Source organism: Myotis nattereri, assembly GCF_964212035.1.
Source record: "Myotis nattereri genome assembly, chromosome: 9".
NCBI lineage: Eukaryota > Metazoa > Chordata > Mammalia > Chiroptera > Vespertilionidae > Myotis > Myotis nattereri.
In genome coordinates this window covers 71,621,636-71,643,630 of record NC_138084.1, presented here as the reverse complement: position 1 = coordinate 71,643,630, position 21,995 = coordinate 71,621,636, and positions in this window count along the sequence as shown.

Below are 21,995 nucleotides of genomic sequence, written 5' to 3'. Positions count from 1 at the left end.
GCTTCGGGAGGGACGCACATGGATCGGTGAGGGAGGAGGGGGACACCCGCCTAGCCAGCCAGATCAGCCGAATCAACCCTGGCGATCAATGGGGTGACAGATGTCGCAGCCAGATCGCCCTCACATCCTGCTTCTGTTTCTTCCTTTTAATCCTTTCTGCCCTCCTGTGTTCTTAGCAACATCTTACGTATGGTAAGCCAGGTGCTACATAGACACATATGAATGATCAGGCAAGACTTGGGCATGAAGGTACTCTTAATCCAACAGACCAGGTGATCATTCAGCTCACTCAGTAAAAGCTAATCAAGAAAACTTTGAAATAATGTTTTTAAAGTACTGGGTACATCTTTGATTTGTTGCTTTCAGACAATGAAGAATATAAAGACTATTTCAAGGCATTTCTTAATTCTAAAGTGGATTTGTGCCCATATTTCAGGACGCAGCATGTCTTTAAAGTCACAGTTTTCTTCAATCTTAGGATTTTGTTAAAGAAACTAAGTAGAGAAAGTGATCTCCCTCACAACGCTTTTGTTAGACAGTGAGTTACCTGAATCAAGGAGAGACTGTTATTTCTCTATTATTTTCATAGGGAAGACGCTAACATTGAAATGCTGTATTTTTCTCCATTCAAACGATGCTTCAAGGAGTGTTCACCTACTTCTTTCCCCATCCCTAGTACTGCAGGTTGTGATTTCATCAGGACAACATTGCAGGGTGCTCTCGTCGGTGAAATTCAGGGGAAATGAGCTAAACATGAGATGCCGCTGGTTTGCCAGGGCCAATCTTCCACTCACAAAATCTAAGTGCTACTTGTCTTTGTAATTGCAAGTGTAGGGATGCATCTTTCCTCACCTAGAAGTACTCATGTAATATTAGATCATTGCCGAGCTGGTCTTCCATGTTCACTGTGTAGTTTTCTGTATAATGACTGGAAGGGCGGGTAAAATAGGAAATAAATTTTGGATTGCTCTTGATTCAGGTAAAGGGCACAGAGTGCTGCAATGTTACTGTTCTTTTTGCAAAAACCAGTAAACTATTTGGTATAATTTTTTAAATGCACATTTCGTTTAAGTATGAGTAAGTTGTTAGATTTTGACCATTAATTTGGTTTTTATTTTTCCTAATGCTAAGCAGTTTTCACAGGTCAACACAGTATAATTGGCAAGGGGAAAAATGTCAAATGGAAGGATGAAGCAATGAAGTTTTCTCAGAAAGACAAGCCAATAGTGAGGGTAGAAATCCACCTCCTTTATATGTATTTGAGATATGTCCTAGTAATCACAGACATATAAAAAAAAAACCAGTACTTTCATGATGGTAAATTCTCTTTCTGTTTCTTTGTTTCTTCTTCCTCTGATGAAGATGGGGTTGCATATGGTTTCTCATAAAAGTAATACAGCTAAGCTTTTCTTCAGATGGCTTAACAATGGTTAAAAGTCTCTTTAAAAAAGAGATAAAAACAAAGTAAAATAAAAACAACAAACAGTCTACAAAAGTTAACACAGACTCAATCAAGAGGACTCTGGCCTTTTTTTACCTCGAGAAAAAAATTGAGTTTAGTTTGATAGATTTAAGACAAATGATAAAATAATTTCTAATTAAGCTAGGGTAAGTCCAATTAATTAAGCAACCCTGATGTTACCTGTATTTGTGAGCAACCTCGATGATATCTGTATACGTAGGCTAAGAGGCTTCCAAATATTGGCATTTAAAAAATATATATTATTAAGTTCAGGTTGTTTTAATTAAATTTTAATTGCATAATACTTGGCAACACTCAATACCATTTGTAAGACTCGGTTTCTTAAAATTTCGAAGACATCAATTGCTGGACCCACTACTATTTTATGAGCCCCTAAGAAAGACAAAAACTCTGCAAAATTAAATATGGCACAATGCATTAAAAGAAATTTTGTGTGATGCATGAATTGTTCACACAAGCCTCTTATTGCTTGGAAATTGCTTTCCTCTATTCAGCTATTCAGCGGATCTTGGTAAATTCTCCTGACTTTGTGTTGCCTAATGTATGTCAGGCAGTTCTTTTGCATGTTTCTCACAAACAGAATGCAGCACTTTCACATACTCATGAATATCCTCTTTTCTTTGATCCTATAAAACACGGTGGTTGTTTTGCAAGAAAATATGAGGCTGTGGTCATTCTCCCAACAATGAGTATTTGCTTCATTCTCTTCTTCTCCTGTGTTATTTTGAATAAAGAGAAGCTTTCCTTTTAATACTGAAACATCATGCAATATTTTAATACATTTTAAATAGCAATGACACTCAATAAGGGAGTACTGACTACCCTTGCGTGCATAGCTAAGGCCCAGTTCATACTTGTAGGAAATGAGAAGGAGGCATGACCGCTGCCACATCAAAACAACTGCAGGCACCCGAGAGTTTAAAGTGCATCCTTACTTTAGAGATTTAAACAACGTACTCCAAGAAAAAGTGTCTTAGAATAACCAAAAACTACTTATTTACTTTCTACGAGTTAAATATTTCCATAAGAAAAATACATACATGCCATAAGCATATTAATATGCACATGGGGAGCTTTGTTGTACACAGAGAAGATCACAACAAAGCCGCTAGGGAGCTGAGTGCTGAAAAGCAAAGTGAACAAATTCTAAAACACTCCTTTAAATGTAAATCCATACAGATACGTCAATAGAAAAGACCAGTGACGTCTAGAAAAGAGTTTCTATCCTTCGTTAAAAATATTGGAATAAAAAAATTAGGATGGAGGGAAAGCAACTGAGGGAAGTAGGGTGGGAAAGCAGTGATTACTTATAGGGACTAAGCGATAGGAGCACGTCCAGTCATCACAGTCGCCTGAAAAGCACAGTCCAGCTCAGGGGTCAGCAAACGTTTTCTCTAAAAGGCCAGGTGGTAAATATTTTAGGCTTTGTTGGCTACATGCATTTTCTGTCACATATTCTCCTTTGTTTTATTTTTGACCACTTATTAAAAGCACAAAAAAACATTCTTAGCTCAGGGCCCTCTCAGCAGAGATCATGGGCGAGATTTGGCTCTCTGGCCTCAGGTTGCAGACCTGGGCGGGGTCTAAAACAGATAGCCACCCCCAGAGTGTCTGACTCAGAACGTCGGGGGGTAGAACTGAACCATTTGCATTTCTAACAGGTTCCTAGTTGCTGCTGATGCTGCAGATCCAGGAACCACAGGTGGAAAATCACTAGCAGTAATAGGCTTGGATTAAAATCCCCACTCTTTCACTCACCAGCTATGAGAATGCACGGCTTACTGAACTCCATTAAAATCTTAGCTTCCTGAGCTACAGGGTAGACAGAGAGAGAGAACCTTCTTTTCTAAGCTCCTAAGAAGTTTAAATAAGATAATATTTGCAGAGCACTTAGCACAGTGCTTCCAGCGTGATTGCTACATAAATGTCAAACATTGCTTGTCAAACCAGGTGGAAAAACTTTTTGAGGAACCCAAAATGGAATAAAAAACATGATAGTCCTTCTCCGCACATCAGTTTTTTGAGGCAAGAAAAAACATCAGTGGGAAGGTTAAAAAGGAGGATAAAAGGAAAGTAGCAGTGTGGGCAACACTGAAAAGGATATCAGATTCCTTCCCATGTGAACAGCCGGCATTTTCTGAGGATAAATTCAGGGAATAAATGGCTAGATTTGTTGCAGTCCATGAGCAAAACTTGGATAAGGTGCATACACGGCAGACTGTTCGGGAGGTGAAACATCTGGGAGGTTCTTCTGCAGTGGGAATGCGGGACCCCTTTGACAGCACACACACAATTAAGCAGCTGCTGCTGTTTCTTTGCCCTAATGTTCCAGCCGCTCCAGCAATGTCTCTGCTACCTGCTGCAGCTGTCAGGTAGTTGGAACGCGCCCTGGGTTTCTGTCTGAGGTTCACTCCTGCTGTGCAGTTAATGCCAGTAGAGAAGTAAACAGCCTGGCTATCAAAGGCCCCTTGGAAGATGATCCATCTCTACCAAGACACAGATCAAAAGAGTGAGCTTCCCACGTTAAGGAGCTGGCCTCTTCTCTACTGTGCCTGGTACATGAGACGTTCTGACCGCCATCAGAGAATGAACACAATTATCCCAGCATCCACTGAATGGTACCCGCTTGGCGGATCAATTTTAAAAGCATGGCAAAGCCAGTGAATCCATCCTTTTTGCCTTAGGCTGCTTCGATCGCAGGAGCGCATAGTCAAAGGCAAGATTTCTCTCAGTTAGACCCGTGGTCGGCAAACTGCGGCTCGCGAGCCACATGCGGCTCTTTGGCCCCTTGAGTGTGGCTCTTCCTAAGCCTTACGAGTACCCTAATTAAGTTAATAACAATGTACCTACCTATATAGTTTAAGCTTAAAAAATTTGGCTCTCAAAAGAAATTTCAATCATTGTACTGTTGATATTTGGCTCTGTTGACTAATGAGTTTGCCGACCACTGCTAGAAGTGACCTGGGGGTAAAGGACTACACACTGGGTCAAATAGGCCTGGACATGTTTTAGGAATCTACAGAAGATCTTGGAAAATTATTGAACTTCTGTAAACACCAGTTTCTTACGCGATTTCTCGTGTTTTAATCAATCTGGTGTCATGCTTTAATCTTACCCTAGTAAAAGCCATCACCCAGAGTACATTTTTTTGAAAAGTAAATCATATCACTTCATTGCCCACTTAAAACCCTTCTGTGGCTTCAGTGACACTTGGAATTTTATGTTATTTCCTTATCAAGTCCTGCAACATCAGATCACCTGGGAGCATAATCACAGGCCCTAGTGCAGACCTGTAGCAATTAACTGTTTTTAACAAAACCCCCAGGTAATTCATATGTACTTTACAGATTGAGAAGCACTGGTCTATAAGGCCCTCCTGATAAGCCTGGACTGAAATACCAGCTGTCTCTCGGCCGATTTTTTGCATTGAGTTGATAGAGTAATTTGAGTTAACGAGCTCCTTAATGAGCTCAGTCTCAGAACGAATTAAACTCGTAAGTCAAGGCCCCACTGTATTCTCATGAGTCTCTGACTTCAACAACTCCTTCCAAATACTCCAAATACTCTTTCAGTCCTAGAATGCAAGAAGCCTGGGGGGTCCTTTGTCCTCTACCTAGAATATCCAGATCCCAGATTAGCTCATGACGAGGTCCTCCATGAACAGGAGCTTAAAATTGGCTTTCTAAAAAAACATTATCCCGGTATGTGTTTTTCTTATCATATGCTCCCACCCACTAGAATATAAGAGCTGGATCTATCTTGTTTATTGCTCTATTCCTAGTACATAGATCAGTGCCTGATATATAATATATGGTCAATAAATATTTTCAATAAATTGGGAAATGATGTTTGCCTCTTAAGATTGTATTGGGCATTAAATAATAAAGTATCTAAGAAACATTAGTACATGGTAGTTGTTCACCTGATGTTAGTATCCACACCTTTCCTTTTCCTCCTCCTTTTGCATATCTCGTACTGATATGCAATAATGTCTAGATTATACAGGTAACCCAAAACACTCTATGCAAGATCTTGAGAGGGTCAAATAATGTTGTTACCTATTGACTTCTATGAGGATCAATTTCTTCTGAAATCAGCCCCTAACAATTTTCTTCAGTAGATGGGTCAGAAGTACATTTAGAAAGAAATGGTAAAGAGAGAATAGAGGCACTTAGTCTGATAGATAGAGACATAGTTGCACCCTTTACTTTTATCACAGTGGTCCTAGGTTAGGAAAATCCTAACAGGAAAATACTGTGTAAGTGATCATTTAAATATAGGAACATTAGAGTATTGAGAGTTGGAACCTATTTAATGTATTTTTAAGTTTGGGTTGTTAGAATATGGAACACAATGTGTGGTAAATATAGCCAATGATCTAGTCAAGATATTTAAAATACTACACACACACACACACACACACACACACACACACACACACACCTCTCTCTTTCTCTCTGACTTCTGGATTGAGCCCCAAAACTGGGCGTGTGCCCTGACCAGGAATCAAACCGTGACCTCCTGGTTCATCGGTTGATGCTCAACCACTGAGCCACTTTGGCCAGGAGAAAAACTTCACTTTGATATGGTAGAAAATATGAGGACAGCTTTGAGGGTTTAGACTGAGGCAGTGCGTAAAGCTAGAGCACCTATGAAGCTTCAAGTGATGTGAAGATGAGAAACAGGAGGTAGCCTTGTATTGGCAAGACTATATAGACTTTGGAGTTAGATGAATAAGGTTGGAACTGTTTAGTAATTAGGTAACTGGACTATTACTTCATCCCTCTGGCTTTTAGTATTCTAATCTTTAAGAGGGATAAAGTATTACTAACCAGATCACAGAGTGGTAAGATGAGATTTGTATGTGAGCTTCATGGTACACAGGGCAGGCACAGCATCTGACACACAGCAACTAATACACATTAGCAATTGTGATGATTATGGGGGACTCAGGAAGTAGGCTAACAGAGCAACATTTATTCTGCCTCCCAATAAAAAATATATGTAATTATCTTTTAAATGCCCCCTATGTCCTTACAACCTCCTCTTCCTTCTACACTTATCTTCTTCCTTTGGACAAACTTTTCCAGTGACTTGATGGATGGGTCAGAAACACCATTAGAAATGGACATAGTGAAAGAGATAAGGGACCAAGCTGACAGGTCCTTTTTGTGCCTTGTCCAAATGATAAAACCTAAGTATTCATTCCTGTCACAATCAAATCGGCTGCCCTGGAAGTGGATACCACTTGAAAGAACTGGAGAGCATCTATGAAAGTAATGAAGGAGGGGCAAGAGATCAAACAGAGGAATAGTTTTATCTGCACTGGAATTAGGTTTCTGTGCTTGCTATATTAATTGCAAGAACAATCCCTCATTTTTCTGGCAAACTAAAATAAGATTAATATTAAACTCCCCAGGGGTCAAACAAAGGGAAGATAGACGCATGCCCAGTAAAGTTGGGGTGACTAGTAAAGGCACTAACCAGTCAGTCACAGCTGGGAACAGGTCATTGGCCAGAATGGGTGTGGCCACTGCAGGGGCACAAAATTTGGGATACTTAATTTTCTATACAAAGGAGTTCCCTCTCTTGTACTCTTGATTGCTCGTGGCTCTTTTGGGACTCTTATGGCATGGGCACATTCTCTTGGTTCCCCTGCATTCACCCACATGGCCCATAGCCATGTGCACCCCACACACAATGGACTAATGGACTGCAACTAGCTTGCTGCTGAACTGGACACACCTGCAACATGGAAGGAAAACTCTGGACATTGGCTTTGCTTCTAGCTCTGCTGACTCTCCAGCTGCACTTCTTTGATGACTGGGCTAGGGGAAATGGGACTTTGGAAACTGAAGGATGTAATTCCATGCAAATAAAAATCATTCATCCTCCCAAGCAAGTCTCAGAAAATTCCTATTCTCAAGATATGGTAAGGACCCACTCCCAGCACTCAGTGGGGAAAGGGATACCTTAATTTCCCCCAAAACAATCCATCCATCCAACCATCTATTGAACCATGAATTCAGTTAACATTTTATTCATTTCAAAGTAAATTTTAAACATCCTTTGCTTTCTCACTGTAGATATCATCATGGATATTAGTCACCATAGTTCAATATTTGACAACTTTTTACCTTCTTGGGTAACATTTATGCACAATAAAATGTACAAATTGTAAATGTACGTTTGACAAATACCTATACATATTTAACCTTCATCAAGATATAAAACATTCCCCCTTACTTCAGAAAAATCATTTCATACCACTCCCCATCAATTCCCATGCCCACTCCCAGAAGCAAATACTGTTTTGATTTTCTTTTGACCATAGACTTGTTTTGGCAATTCTGGAATTTCATATAAATATATTTTTACAATATATACTCTTTTGTGTAAGTTTTGTCCCACACAACATAACTGTTTGTTGAGATCACCCATGCCATTGTGTATATCCTAGCACATTTCTTTTTATTGTACATCAATATTCCTCTGCATGAGTAAATATATCACAGTTTGTTTATCCATTTTCCTATTGATGAGCATCTGAGCTGTTTCTAGTGGATGGTTAGTATTAATAAAACTGCTGTGAGCACTCGTGAGTAAATACCCAGGAGTGGAATTTTAGGATCATAGGGTAGGTATACCTTCAGTTTTATGAAAAGCTGCTGAAGAGTTTTTCAAAATGGTTGCCTTCCATTAACGCTTCCACCAAACAATGTATGAGGATTCCCTTTACTCCAAGTTCTTACTAGTGTTGTGGTTGTCAGCCTTTTAAATTTTAGCCATTCTGATAGACCTGTAGTGGTAGCTATTTGAGGTTTTAATTTACATTTTATTGATAAGTAATGATATTGATCACTTTTTCATATGCGTATCAGTCATTTGTATATCTGATTTTGTGAAGCGTCTTTTCAAACCTTTTACTCACTTCTATTGCATTTTAGTCTATTGTTAGCTGCAGAAATTCCTTATGTATACTGAACACTAGTTGTTTGTCAGATATGTTTTGTAATGTCCAATAATTTGAACATAAGCACGTATAACAAAACATAGTATTGGCTGTCTAAAATATGTTGAGAATTCTGAGACTGCAGAAAGACTGAGCAGGAAAGTGCATGTAATTAACTGGCAATGCCTATGTGAAGGCTAGAAGAAATTAATACTTTCCCTCCCACCGTCTATGTTCTTCTAGCTGTGCTAATAATCAAATTAACAGAGACAGATTAACCGAAGAAAATAGAAATGTAATACATGTGCAAGGGAAACTCACATAAGCACAAAAATGCAGATAATGAGGCAACTTTAGGTATATATGATATATTTGGACAAAAGAGAAAGGGGGTGAGATATTAAATTTTAGAAATGAGAATGGGTGATTTATAGGTAGCTGAGGAAGAGCAGAACATACATGGCAGGAAAATTCTTGGTAGGCAACTCAGAAACAATGGAACATGGAGAGTATCTAACCAACAGACCCCTGTCTACAGCCCTCTTATTTATCATTTTTAATTCAAATTAGGTGGAGTGAACATCCTAACATTTCCTTCCTGAAGGTTTTTCTGTCTGAACAAGTAGCCCGGTGCACAAAATTCGTGTGGGGGCTGGGGGGCGGGGCGGAACAGCAGATCCCTCAGCCGGACCTGCACCCTCTGTCATGTTCCTGGACCCTGGCCGCTCCCGTCCTAGGCACAGGCCTACAGGCTTGGGGCAACCTGGCTCCCAAGGCCCCATTTTATCAAGAGAACAAAGTCAGCGTAGTTACAGCCCTCACCGAACCCAGCACAGTGCGTCTGTGCATACAACTGCCTCGTTCATGTGCCTGCTTCACCCTACTGAATTACTAACATCTTGAGGACATAGTTTTGTCTTATCCTGTTTCACCTTCAGTGCCTGGCCTGGTGCCAGGGACCTGGGAGTATTTGCTGAGTGAGTGAGTGAGTGAATAAATGAGTGAGTGAGTAAGTGAATGAGTGAATGGATGAGCGAGTAAGTGAATGAGCAAGCGGCTATGGGGCAGGAACTTCTGCTGCGTCACCTCTCCCTGCAGCGTAGCGCCCTCCCTGGGAAGTTGCCAGTGGCCCCGCTACCAGTGGCCCAGTGCCCCGCTGCCTGCTGCATAATTCCCGCCCTGCTCCCAGCAACCCAAGCCCTCAGCCACTCCTTCAGCTGAGACCAGTGTTGGCAGGAAGCTTGGCTTCCTCTGTCAGTCGCCGGGGGCAACCTAAGCCTCCAGCTCCGTGGCCATCTCTGTTGGGTTAATCTGCATATCACTCCAATTGGCTGGTGGGCATGGCTTGAGAATAGCAGAGGGATGGCTAATTTGCATGTTTCTCTTTTATTATATAGGATATCCTGGACAGGAAAAGAAGAAGGCCAAAGGTTCTTTCTGAGTCTTATTTCCTAATAGACATTTTAAAATCAATATCCCCAAAAGGCAGCTTCAGGGTGCCAAAACTTTTGTGCCCTTCACCTGACATGTGTACAGACAGGACAGAAAGTAAATATTTTTAAATAGGCTTGCCCTTGACTAACAAGTACCAGTGCAGACAATGTGTCTTGAGTCAGTCTATGCTTCTATTACAGAATACTAGAGACTGGGTAGCTTGAACAACAAATGTTTATTTCTAGAAGATCTAGAGGCTAGGAAGTCCAAGATCAAGGTACCAGAAGATTAATAACTGGTGAGGGTTCATAGATGCCACCTTCTCACTGTGACCACACCTGGTAAAAGGAGCCAGATAGCTCTCTATGGTCTCTTTTATTTTATTTATTTATTTTTATTAATACTCATCTGAGGATATTTTTCCATTGATTTTTTAGAGAGAGGGAAAGACAGAGAGAAATATCAGATGTGAGAGAAACACATCGATTGGTTGCCTCCTGCATGCACCCTGACCAGGGCCTGAGCAGGGAAGGAGCCTGCAACCAAGGTATGTGCCCTTGACCAGAATCGAACCTGGTACCCTTCAGTCTGCAGGGTAACGCTCTATACCAGCCGTGGGCAAACTACGGCCTGCGGGCTGGATCCAGCCCGTTTGAAATGAATAAAACTAAAAAGAAAAAAAGACCGTACCCTTTTATGTAATGATGTTTACTTTGAATTTATATTAGTTCACACAAACACTCCATCCATGCTTTTGTTCCGGCCCTCTGGTCCAGTTTAAGAACCCATTGTGGCCCTCGAGTCAAAAAGTTTGCCCACCCCTGCTACACTGAGCCAAACCAACGAGGGCTCTATGGTCTCTTTTAAAAGGGCACTAATCCCATTCAGGATGGCTTCACCCTCTTGACCTAAGCACCTCTCAAAGGCCCTACCTCCTAAAACCATCACAATGAGCATTAAGTTTCATAGTGTCAACTTTGGAGAGACACAAAAATTTAGACCATGGCAGGAAGATAACAGAATGGAAACAAATTTATGAGTGAATATGATCACATTTTGATGATTGGACTGAAGAAGTTAGGACAGTTGAGTATGATTTTTAGATTGTTAGCTTATATGACTGGATGGACTTAGTTATAGCTATAAGAAATAAAATATAGTTATAACTATAACTATAAGAAAGGAAATATAAAACAGTTTGATTTGGAAATTGTTATACTTTGAGATCAACTTGGACATGAAAGTGTAGATGTCTAGTGGAGAGTTGGACATAAAGCTCTAGGACTCCTGACAGGTGAGCTATCCCACTCCTCATTTGATAGACTAGGAAACTAACGTCCTAGAAGGGAAGAGTAACTTGATCAAAATCCTAATGGCAGATCCAGGTGTAGAGTCCTAATGGCAGATCTCAGGTGTAGGGCTCTTCCTTCTTTGGCTTGTATTTTCCCTACAACTCAGGGCACTCAGAGATGTCATTCCCACAACTGAAGTCCCAATTTCAGTGCAGAAACAAAACCCTATTTGGCAAACATTTAAATCTTTTCTCCAAACAGCAGCACACCACAGGAAGCTACCAGATGCATTCTACAGATCATTAACTACTTTAAGGCCAGCTGCTGAGTTTGCTCACCTGTGGTGATGAGAGGTCCAGGTTGCTTCAAGTGATGCCAGGTGTAGTTCAAAGTTATTTGCCTCTTTAATATTTTGCTCTTTAAAGTACAGAGAGTAAGATTTAGATGCCAATATGGTGCAGCTTGATTAATTACCTGACAGCAAACAAACTTGCCAAATATGGATGGTTGCTAAAGCAGATGTAAAAGTGAGATGAACAAAATCATGGCTGTGATCCTTTGTGGAGGCATGTTGACTCTACATAGAGGCAGAGACATGGGAAGTGCCATTCCATCTTGATTCTGATTCAAATGCCAACAATTTCTCATCTACTATTTTTAGGAAAGTCTTGAATTCCATTCAAATTCTCATGAAGAAACAAATGATTTGACATTTGACATAATAATAATAATACACTTAAGGAATTATTTTTTTCACCTTATATCACCAATTGTCTGAATTCCACTATTATAATCAGGACCAAAAATTCATTTAACAAATATTTATATATCAACTATATGGACCATAAACTAGGAATATAGCAATGAACAAAAACGAAAGAAAATCTCTGATATCATGCGGTTTACCTTCTAGTAAATAATAAGCAATGTTTATATAGCACTTATTTGGTGCTAGTCATGTCCTGTTTACATATGCCGCATTAACTCATTTAGTCTTTCCCATACCTAGTGCTTCATTATACAGATAGAGAAACTTAAGCACAGAGAGGTTAAGTGACACAAATGTCAGAGCCAGAGTCCAAAGTCAGACCCTTGGTTTCCTTTCTACTATATCTAGACTCATTCCCATAGAGAGTTCTTCTAGCCTGATGCCTTCAAGTAACATTTATATGGTGATAAGCCCCCAGATTTCTATCTCACAGATTTTTCTCCTGAATATATCCCATTGCCTATCCAGTATTTCCCCTATGATTTCTAACAAATTTTAGTTTAAAATGTACCAAATTAATAGCCTGATTCCCCTGGACCCCAAAACTTCTCTAATCGCAACCTTTCCAACTCAATCAATGACACCTGGAATTTATTGGTCACTCAGCCTATAAACCTCTCTGTCTCATACCACATACATCTTGGCTCTACATTTAACAATTTCTGACAATTTCCACCAGCCCCACTGCTACCACACTCCTGCGAGTCACCTCAGCTCCTGTGTTTCTGCAGTGGCCTCCTAACTTGTCTCCTTGTTTCCACTCTTGCCTCCATATCACAGCCAGATAACACTCATAAAGTTTTAAAATTTTACCCCATATTTCTTCAGTCTTCTTTTTACCTCCTCTGACCACTCCTTACTCCCCAGTAACTCTGAAGTCACCCCAGGTAACTCTGCGTTATCTACACTGGCCTTTGCCTCCATTGAACAGCAGGCTTCCATCTTCGGGCCTTTGTACTGTCTCTGACCTTTACAATGATAGTTCCCAGTATCTTGCACTTCCTTTAAGCCTTTGTTCAAATGTTACTTTCTCAAAGGGGCTTACCATGAACTTGGTACTCAAAATTACAACAGCCTCTTTCGTCAGTTTTTCTATTCCTACTCTAATATTTTTCATATGGCACTAATTTTTTTTATCTATTTCCCATAGAATTTTTCATTTTCTAAGAAATGGCATAATTTCTTTATATATTATCTATTTATTTTTTTATCTTCTAGAATTTAAGCCACAGGATACAGTGGTTTTTGTCTGTTTTGTTCATTAATGTATCATGATAATATACAACAGTGTCTGATACATAATAACTGCTCAATAAATTATTCTTGCATGAACTTAAAAAGGGACATTTATAAAAAGTGAGGAGGAGCATCATTCCAGAGTTAGAGAACAATAAAAGTGAAGAACATAGGAATGAGCGTGGCATCCTCATGAAATTGAAAGGTCAGTGTAGCTCAGCCCAGTGACAGGGGAGTGATATGAAGTTGTGTTGTGGAGATCAGGAAGAACAAGATCCTGGGGGGCTTTAGACACAAGGGTAGGAAGCATGGACTTTATTCTAAGTGAATCATTTGATTGTCTTAAGCAGAGTAGAAACATAGTTAAGCTTTCATTTAAAAGTATAAACTTGCTGCTGTGTACAGGGTAATTTATATGGAGGCAACATTTCAAGCAGACTAGTGAAATTTTTTAAAAAGTAATACTGTTTTGGGAAACAGCTTGGCATTATCTCCTAATGTTAAGCGTGAGTATATCCTAGACTCTGTACGCCCATGCTTAGCTATATATACAAAATAAATGTGTTAACACATGCACTAAAAAAGACAGGCACAGGAGGGTTATGACCTCATTATTTATAACAAACACTAGAATCAACCCAAATAATCTCAACAGGAAATCATGGCATATTCACACATGGGAGATCATGGAGACCTTGAATTCCAACCACATGAAACCAAATGAACGACTCTTACAAATATACTCTTAAATAAATAACCTGGATACAGAAGAAGAATACTTATAGTAGCCATTCTCCAAAAATGCCCCAATAACTAGTCCTCTAGGAATTCACACATTTATATAGCTGCCAACAGCAGTGGATATGAGCTCTCTTATGACTGACTTTAACCATAAATGTGGTGAAGGTGACATTTTTGTCTAAGTCTAAGCTTTAAGAAGGCTCAGCAGTTTCCACTTTTGTGTGTTTGGGAACTCTGAGCCACATGTAATGCAGAATCAGCTACCCTGCAGGAGAAACGGCTGGAAGAGGCCACATGGAGGAGAGGGGCCCCGAGGCAGCCTGGAGAGGGAGATGCCGGGTATCCCGGCTGTGTCGGCTGCCATTGGACTGTAAGCACCTGAGGGAGCCAGAGCAAGAGCCACCCACCGTGTCTAGTCAACACGCAGAACCATGAGAGACAATACATTGTGTTTTATTTTTATTTTATTTCATTTTATTTTTTCCATCACCATTTATCCCCTCTGTGCCCTCTTCTACCTCTACCCTTCTCCCTGCAATAAACCCACTGTTATCCATTTCTATGAGTTTTCTCTCTTTTTTCTTTTTTGCTCAATTCCTCCACCCCCCACAAACATCCCTTCCCCTACCAGAGCTGTCTGCCTGCTCTCTATCTATGGGTCTGTCTCTATTTTGCTTGCTGGTTAGTTTGTTCATTAGATTCCACATATGAGTCAAGTCATATGGTAATTGTCTTTCTCTGACTGGCTTATTTCACTTAGCATTAATGTTCTCTAGGTCCATCCAGCTGTTGAAAAGGATAAAATTCTCTTCCTTTTTACAGCAGAGTAGTATCCCATTATAAACCACTAAGTTTTGGGGTGGTTTGTTGGACAACAATACATCATCAAACCACAAACTAAACGTGGGGTACGGCTGTAACAAAAACCTAAACATGCGTCATTCACTTTGGAAAAGGGCAGCATGACTGAGCCCAAAAGGCCTCCAGGTTACTGTCAAAGGAGGCTGGAAGGGCAGGGAAGAAATTTTCAGTGGAGGCTGCAGTAACTGACCCATATAATGTGAGGACAAATACTTTGTCAACACTGTCATCGCAGAAACATGGAAAGGAGAAAATATACCTAATAGACTGTAGATTTGGCTAAGGAAATGTTCAGCATAATGTTAGAAGCACAAATGTTTTCCTTTCGCTGCACTTACTAAGATAAGAATATATATATTTAAGAAAAGATACACTAAAATAGGAACTGTTCTGTTTTCTACCAGATAAAGGAAACATTTCCAAGTCAGAACTTTCTGGATCCCTGGCAAAAGATTCTCAAAGTAAGAAATGGCTTTAGAGGAAATATCAGACTCAGGGTCTCTCAGGTAAAATGTGGTTTTAGGGTCAAGATCTCAAGATTCTTTGTTAAGTGCTCAAAGAACTAAGGTGGTCCCTTAGAGACACTTGCAGCTAGAAGTAAGGGCTTTAAACTGCAAGGTGTTGTTTCATGGCACCTGACTCTTGACCCAATGGGGATAGGGAGCTTTTTGAGGAGATAGATGGGTCTGGCTTTTGTCTACTAGAACAAATGATATTTCGAATCACAAAAAAGCTGACAATGTTTTTAAAGAAATTATACCATTTTGGACTGAAAAGGTGAAAGGACATTCAAAATGATTTTAAAAAAAAAGGTTTGTGGGCCCCTAAATCACACGAAGCAGGCTGAGAAAGCCATGCAATAGGTTACTCCTTACAAAAATGAAGAATGACTCAGAGGCTGGAGCCAAAAGCTTTGACAGGGAGCCAAAAGCCATGGGTAATGACTTCCGGGGAACGGGAATGTTTCTTTGTCAGAACTGGCAACATGCTCCTGGCTGCAGCTCAGATTTGTTAGGACACAGTGACTGCTATTTGTCTCCTGTTTCTCTTCCTCCTTTGAACCTAAGTGACTACAGTGGTTCTCTTGTCCCTCTCTCACTGCTGTATGTTGGGTGGTGGTTAGGAAAGGGAATATTTAACACCCTTTTGTTCATACGTCTTCACATTTAAAGGACGCAGACCCCAAGAGCTTTAGTCACACTGGGACCTACTTTAAAAGACAAGATCCTAGAATCCAAGCCTTAGACCAAGCTCCAAAGATAGCCATCCCTGGTGAAGTCTTCCCAGCATTCACACTCCTGTTCAGTAATTTTCAGGACCTTTTTCTCTGATTATTCCTTTAGCCACCATCTTGTAATTGATTTATAGATGCAATATCTTCTTTAGTCTGTCCAAAGATACTTATTTGAGTTACTGTTGTTTAAATGGATGCTCCACTCTCTTACCTTGAATTAAGTCTTGTTTTACTCACGGTCATTGTTTCTCTCTCTCTCTCTCTCTCTCTCTCTCTCTCTCTCTCTCTCTCTCTCCTCTCTCTCTCTCTCTCTCTTTCTCTCTCTCCTCATTATTTTTCTTTCATGTTGTAATCTTTCCTCAAATAATAGGTGATGTTAGGTTGTCCATTTGTATTTCAGGATTATACAGTGGAAAGCTGATTAAAGACATGGATGGAGCTTGTCAAACAGCCAGACTTCTTTTTAAGATCACAGTTGTTCCCAGCTCAAGACATTTGGACTTGTTGCTCCTTCTATCTGGGAACTCCTTTGGAAGATATTGTCCTGCCTCGTTTCATCTGGTCATCCAAGTGTCCCTCCAAATGTCCCATATTTCGTAAGGCCTTCCCTGAGAAAGCATTTGATGTTTCCTGCCACTATCACCTCACCCATATGACCTCTGTCTCTCTACATTATATTCTTATTAGGATTGATTACCACTTTATATGATCTTGTTGGCTTGTAAATTTTGTTTATTTGCTTGGCTGTTTCTTGCACTGGCATATAAATCTGTGGGAACAGTGATCTCATTTGCTTTCTTCATCACAGTGCCCTCAATACTCAGAACAAGGCAATGTATACTGCATGTTCTTTTAAAAGATTTTTATTGAATTTTAGAGAGAAAGGAAAGGAGAGGGGGAGAGGGAAACATCTATGTCAAAGTGAAACATCCATGGGCTGCCTCCTGCATGCTCACCACTGTGGATTGAGCCCAAAACCTGTGCATGTGCCCGGTCTGGGAATTGAACCAGCAACCTTTTGGTGCACAGGATGATGCCCAATCAACTGCACCACACCGATCAGGGAGAGTGTTCTTAATAAATATTTGTTGAGAGAATTACTTATTAAAAACCAAGTCAGACATCTTGACTGGGACATCTCACATACATATTTTAACTTCTACCCTACAATAATCCCTCTTAATACCATAATGCAACTTTAAAAATATGACTATAAAATGTCATTAATAGACACTGTTGACATCTGCTATAAAATTCTCCCCTAATGGCTCCACTACTGAATCACAGAAATCCAGACTGAGGAGACTAGTTTCAGCAGATTTTGTAAAAGAAGGATGATTTCATGCTACAGAATTAAATATCTACGATAGAGCAGAATGAGGCATTGAAGAGAAGAGCATGAGAATTAGGTCAGAACACCTGATCTTGAATCAGAATTTTGTCACTTATTAGTGGTATGACCTTATTCAAGTAGCCTAAATTCTCTGAGCCAGTATCTTTACACATAATTTGAGATTAATAATGCACACACAAACTTCACATAGTGCAGGTCATGAAGTAGAGACTTAATGAATAATCTCTTTCTTCCTATACTATCCTATATAATAAAAGGCTAATATGCAAATAAACCAAACAGTGGAACGACCGTTTGTTATGATGTGCACTGACCACCAAGGGACACCCACTCAACACAGGAGCTGCCCCCTGGTGGTCAGTGCACTCCTATAGGGGGAGCGCCGCTCAGCCAGAAGTTGGGTTCACAGCTGGAGAGTGCAGCAGTGGTGGCAGGAGCCTCTCCTGCCTCCACAGCAGCGCTAAGGATGTCTGACTGCCAGCTTAGGCCCACTCCCTGCATCAGTTGGACATCCCCTGAGGGCTCCCAAACTGCAAGAGGGTGCAGAGGCTGGGCTGAGGGACCCCCCTCGCTACTCCCCCCCACCCCCAGTGCACAAATTTCATGCACCTGGCCTCTAGTATTTTATAAATAGAGAACAATTCTTTTATGTTTAATGTTAATCCCTTCTGCTCTTTGGTCTCTATTGTGAATGTGGTAACAATTGCTGCCTGTCAAAAATAATGCTTGAGAAGTTTTATATTTCATACAAAATTTAGGATTATTTGTTCTATTTCTATGAAAAATACCATTGGAATTTTGATAGGGATTGCATTGACTCTGGAGATTGCTTTGGGTAGTATGGATATTTTAATAATATTCTTCCAATCCATAACCACAGAATACCTTTTTATTTGTTGTCTTCTTCAGTTTTTTTAAATCAAGGTTTTATAGTTTTCTGTATAATTTTAAATGAAATGTTTTCTTAATTTATCTTTCTGATATTTCATTATTAGTATATACAAATGCAGCAAGTTTTTGTACACTGATTTTTTATCTTGCAACTTTATGGAATTCATTTATTGTTCTAACAGTTTTTGGTGGTCTTTGGGGGTTTCTATGTACAATATGTCATCTGAAGTTTCATTTTTTCCTTTTCAGTTTGGATGCCTTTTATTTTTATAGCCACTTTTGCAACAACATGGATAGACTTTGAGGGCATTAAGCTAAGCAAAATAAGTCAGACAGAGAAAGACAAATACTGAGTTATCTCACTTTTATGTGAAATATAAAAATGAAAAAGCAAACAACCTTCTCCCTCCCTCAAAAAAACAAGCTCATGGATACAGAGATACAAAGAACAGACTGGTGGTTGCCAGAAGCAGGGGGCGGGGGGTGAAATAATAGATAAAATGACTCAAAACGTACGAAGTTTTAATTATAAAGTAAATGTCATGAATGTAATGTACAGTATGGTGAAGATAGTTAATAATATTGTATTGAAAGTTGCTAAGAGAGTAAATCTTAAAAATACGCATCACTAAAAAAAAATCTTGTAACTAGTATGCTGACAAATGTGTTATTATGGTGAACATATATATATATATATATATATATATATATATATATATATATATACATATATATATATACACAAATGTCAAATTATATAATGTTTTATGTCAATTATACCACAATTAAAAATTTACATTAATAAACCAAATCTTATTGGAATAGATCCATGCCCATTCTTTTCCATTTTATCTATGGTATGGCTGCATTTATGCTGTAACAACAGAATTGAGTAGCTGTAAGAAAGACTACACAAAAGCTTAAAATATTTAGTTCCAGCTCTGTAGAAATAAATGGTTGACCCTTGTTCTAATGCATTGTCAAGCTAACTTTTAAGAAAATATAAATTATAAAACAGAATTTTTCTTTTTTAAATGTAACTTTCTCTCTCTAAAAAAAAAAAAAGGCAAAAGTATATAAGTCTTAGGTCATTGACATACAAAAAATTCTCATTTAAAAGCCAATTCAGAAAAATCTTTAATTTTTCCTACCCATAAACATGGTGTATACAGCCACTTATTTGCATCTTCTTCAATTTCTTTCTTCAGTATCTTATAATTTTCTGAGTACAGGTCTTTCACATGGTTGGTTAACTTTATTCCTAGGTTTTTTATTCTTTATGAAGCAATTGTGAATGGGATTGCTTTCTTACTTTCTGATCGTTCATTTATTGGTGTATAAAAATTCAACTTATTTATGGATATTTATTTTGTATTTTGCTACTTTACTGAATTAATTTACCAATTCTAGTAGTTTTTTGGTGGAATCTTTAGGGTTCTCTATATACAGTATCATGTCATCTGCAAATAATGACAGTTTTACTTCTTCCTTTACATTTTGGGTGCCTTTCATTTCTTCTTCTTTGATTGGTGTGGTAGGACTTCCAGTACTATGTTAAATAAGAGTAGATGAGTGAATAAAAAAGCTGTGGTATATTTACAAAATGGAATATCACTCGGCCGTAAAAAAGAAGGAAATCTTACTTTGGGGGACAGTATGGATAGACCTGGAGAACATTATGCTAAGAGAAATGAGCCAGTCAGAGAAGACATGTACCATATGTAAAATCTAACTAACAAAATGAACTAAACAAAATAGAGACAGACTCATAAATGGAGAGCAGGTTGGCAGCTGTCAGGGGTTGGAGGGATTGAGCAAAAAAGAGAAAAAAAAACTCATGGACAGGGACAACAGTGTGGTGATTATGGAGGGAGGAGGGTATACGGGGGGGTAAATGGTGATAGAGACTTGACTTGGGGTGGTGAATACACAATACAGTGTACAGATGATGTGCTATGGAATTGTGCATCTGAAGCCTATATAATTTTATTAACCAGTGTCACCCCAATAAATGTAATAAAAAGGGAGAAAAATATTTAATATCACAACTATTCAAGGGAAGAAATCTCTTCTATATAGAACAGCGGTTCACAACTGGGAGTAATTCCCCCCCCCCCCGCCCCTCCCATGGATGTTTGGCAATGTCTTCAGGTAATTTTGTTGTTTTGTTACAACTGGGCATCAGAGTGCTATTGGCATATAGTGGATAGAGGCCAAGGATGCTACTAAACACTCTATAATGCACAAAATAGCCCCCAATAACCAGAACTATTCGGTGCTATTAATGGGGCCCAGGCTGAGGCTGAGAAACCTTGCTATAAAATGAGCTATTTACATGATGAATAGCTCCTTTGGAATCTATCATTATTTCTATACTAGAGGCACGATGCACGAAATTTGTGCAAGGGGCTCAGCCCCGCAGCTACAGCGGCAGCTGGGATCCTCTGCCTCAACCCCTGCCTGCCACAGCGGCCGCCTCTGCCTTGGCCCCCACCACTGTGGCTTCATCCAGAAGGTTGTCCGGAAGGATGTCTGGTCTAATTAGCATATTATGCTCTTATTATTATAGATATTATAGATGGGTTCCAAAACTTTTATACCTTGCTGACTGCTCTCCAAGGAGAATCCAGAGCATTCATCTAAATAAGTCAGCCTTCTATTCATGACTTCCTGGCAAGTAAAAGCCATATGATTGTTTTTCACAAGGACACAGAAATTTTTGTTGTTCCCACTGTCCCTCCTCCCAGGGCACAGATAGTTGCACCTTCTGAGATTCCCAGGTCTATACCAGCACCTGAGCTGTTCGAACAGACTCTCATAGCCCTACTGCTGCCCACTGCCTGGGAATGTCCAGGTAACATTGATATGCAGCTGCTGGCCATCACCAGCCAGCATTTCTTTATTATCCCCATGCAGGTTATTTCCAAATATAGGCTAAAATCTTTTTTTTTTTTTAACCAGGTAGTGGAGGAAATGAGAAGCAGTGAGCACTCTCTGTGAAAACTGGCAAGTGTCTTATTCCCAAAATAGCATTCAGACACCTGAAAATGCTTTGGGTGGACCATAATAGTTATAATGAACATGTATTATATATCATTTTCCCCCACAGAAAAGCAAATTGACAAATGAACAATTTAGTGCATCTTCAAGGACTTTGGCATTAAAAATGTTTTATGCTGCCCTGCCCGGTTTGGCTCAGTGGATAGAGTGTCGGCCTGCGGACTGAAAGGTCCCAGGTTCGATTCCGGTCAAGGGCATGTACCTTAGTGGCGGGCACATACCCAGTAGGAGGTGTGCAGGAGGCAGCTGATTGATGTTTCTAACTTTCTATCCCTCTCCCTTCCTCTCTGTAAAAAATCAATAAAATATATTTTAAAAAATGTTTTATGCTAAGACCATGCTATCAAAGGATCACTGTGAACACATCAGGTGCATAGCATGCCCCAGAGCCTTCCTAGGCTACCTGGGAGTACACTTGAATTCTTGTGCTTCAATACCAACGTGATTTATTCTTAAACATACTATCCCATGATCGTGATATAAAATGGTATCATTACAGTGAGTCCATTGTCTTTTTTTAAAAAATATATATATTTTATTGATTTTTTGCAGAGAGGAAGGGAGAGAGATAGAGAGTTAGAAGCATCGATGAGAGAGAAACATCAATCAGCTGCCTCTTGCACACCCCCTACTGGGGATGTGCCCGCAACCAAGGTACGTGCCCTTGACCGGAATAGAACCTGGGACC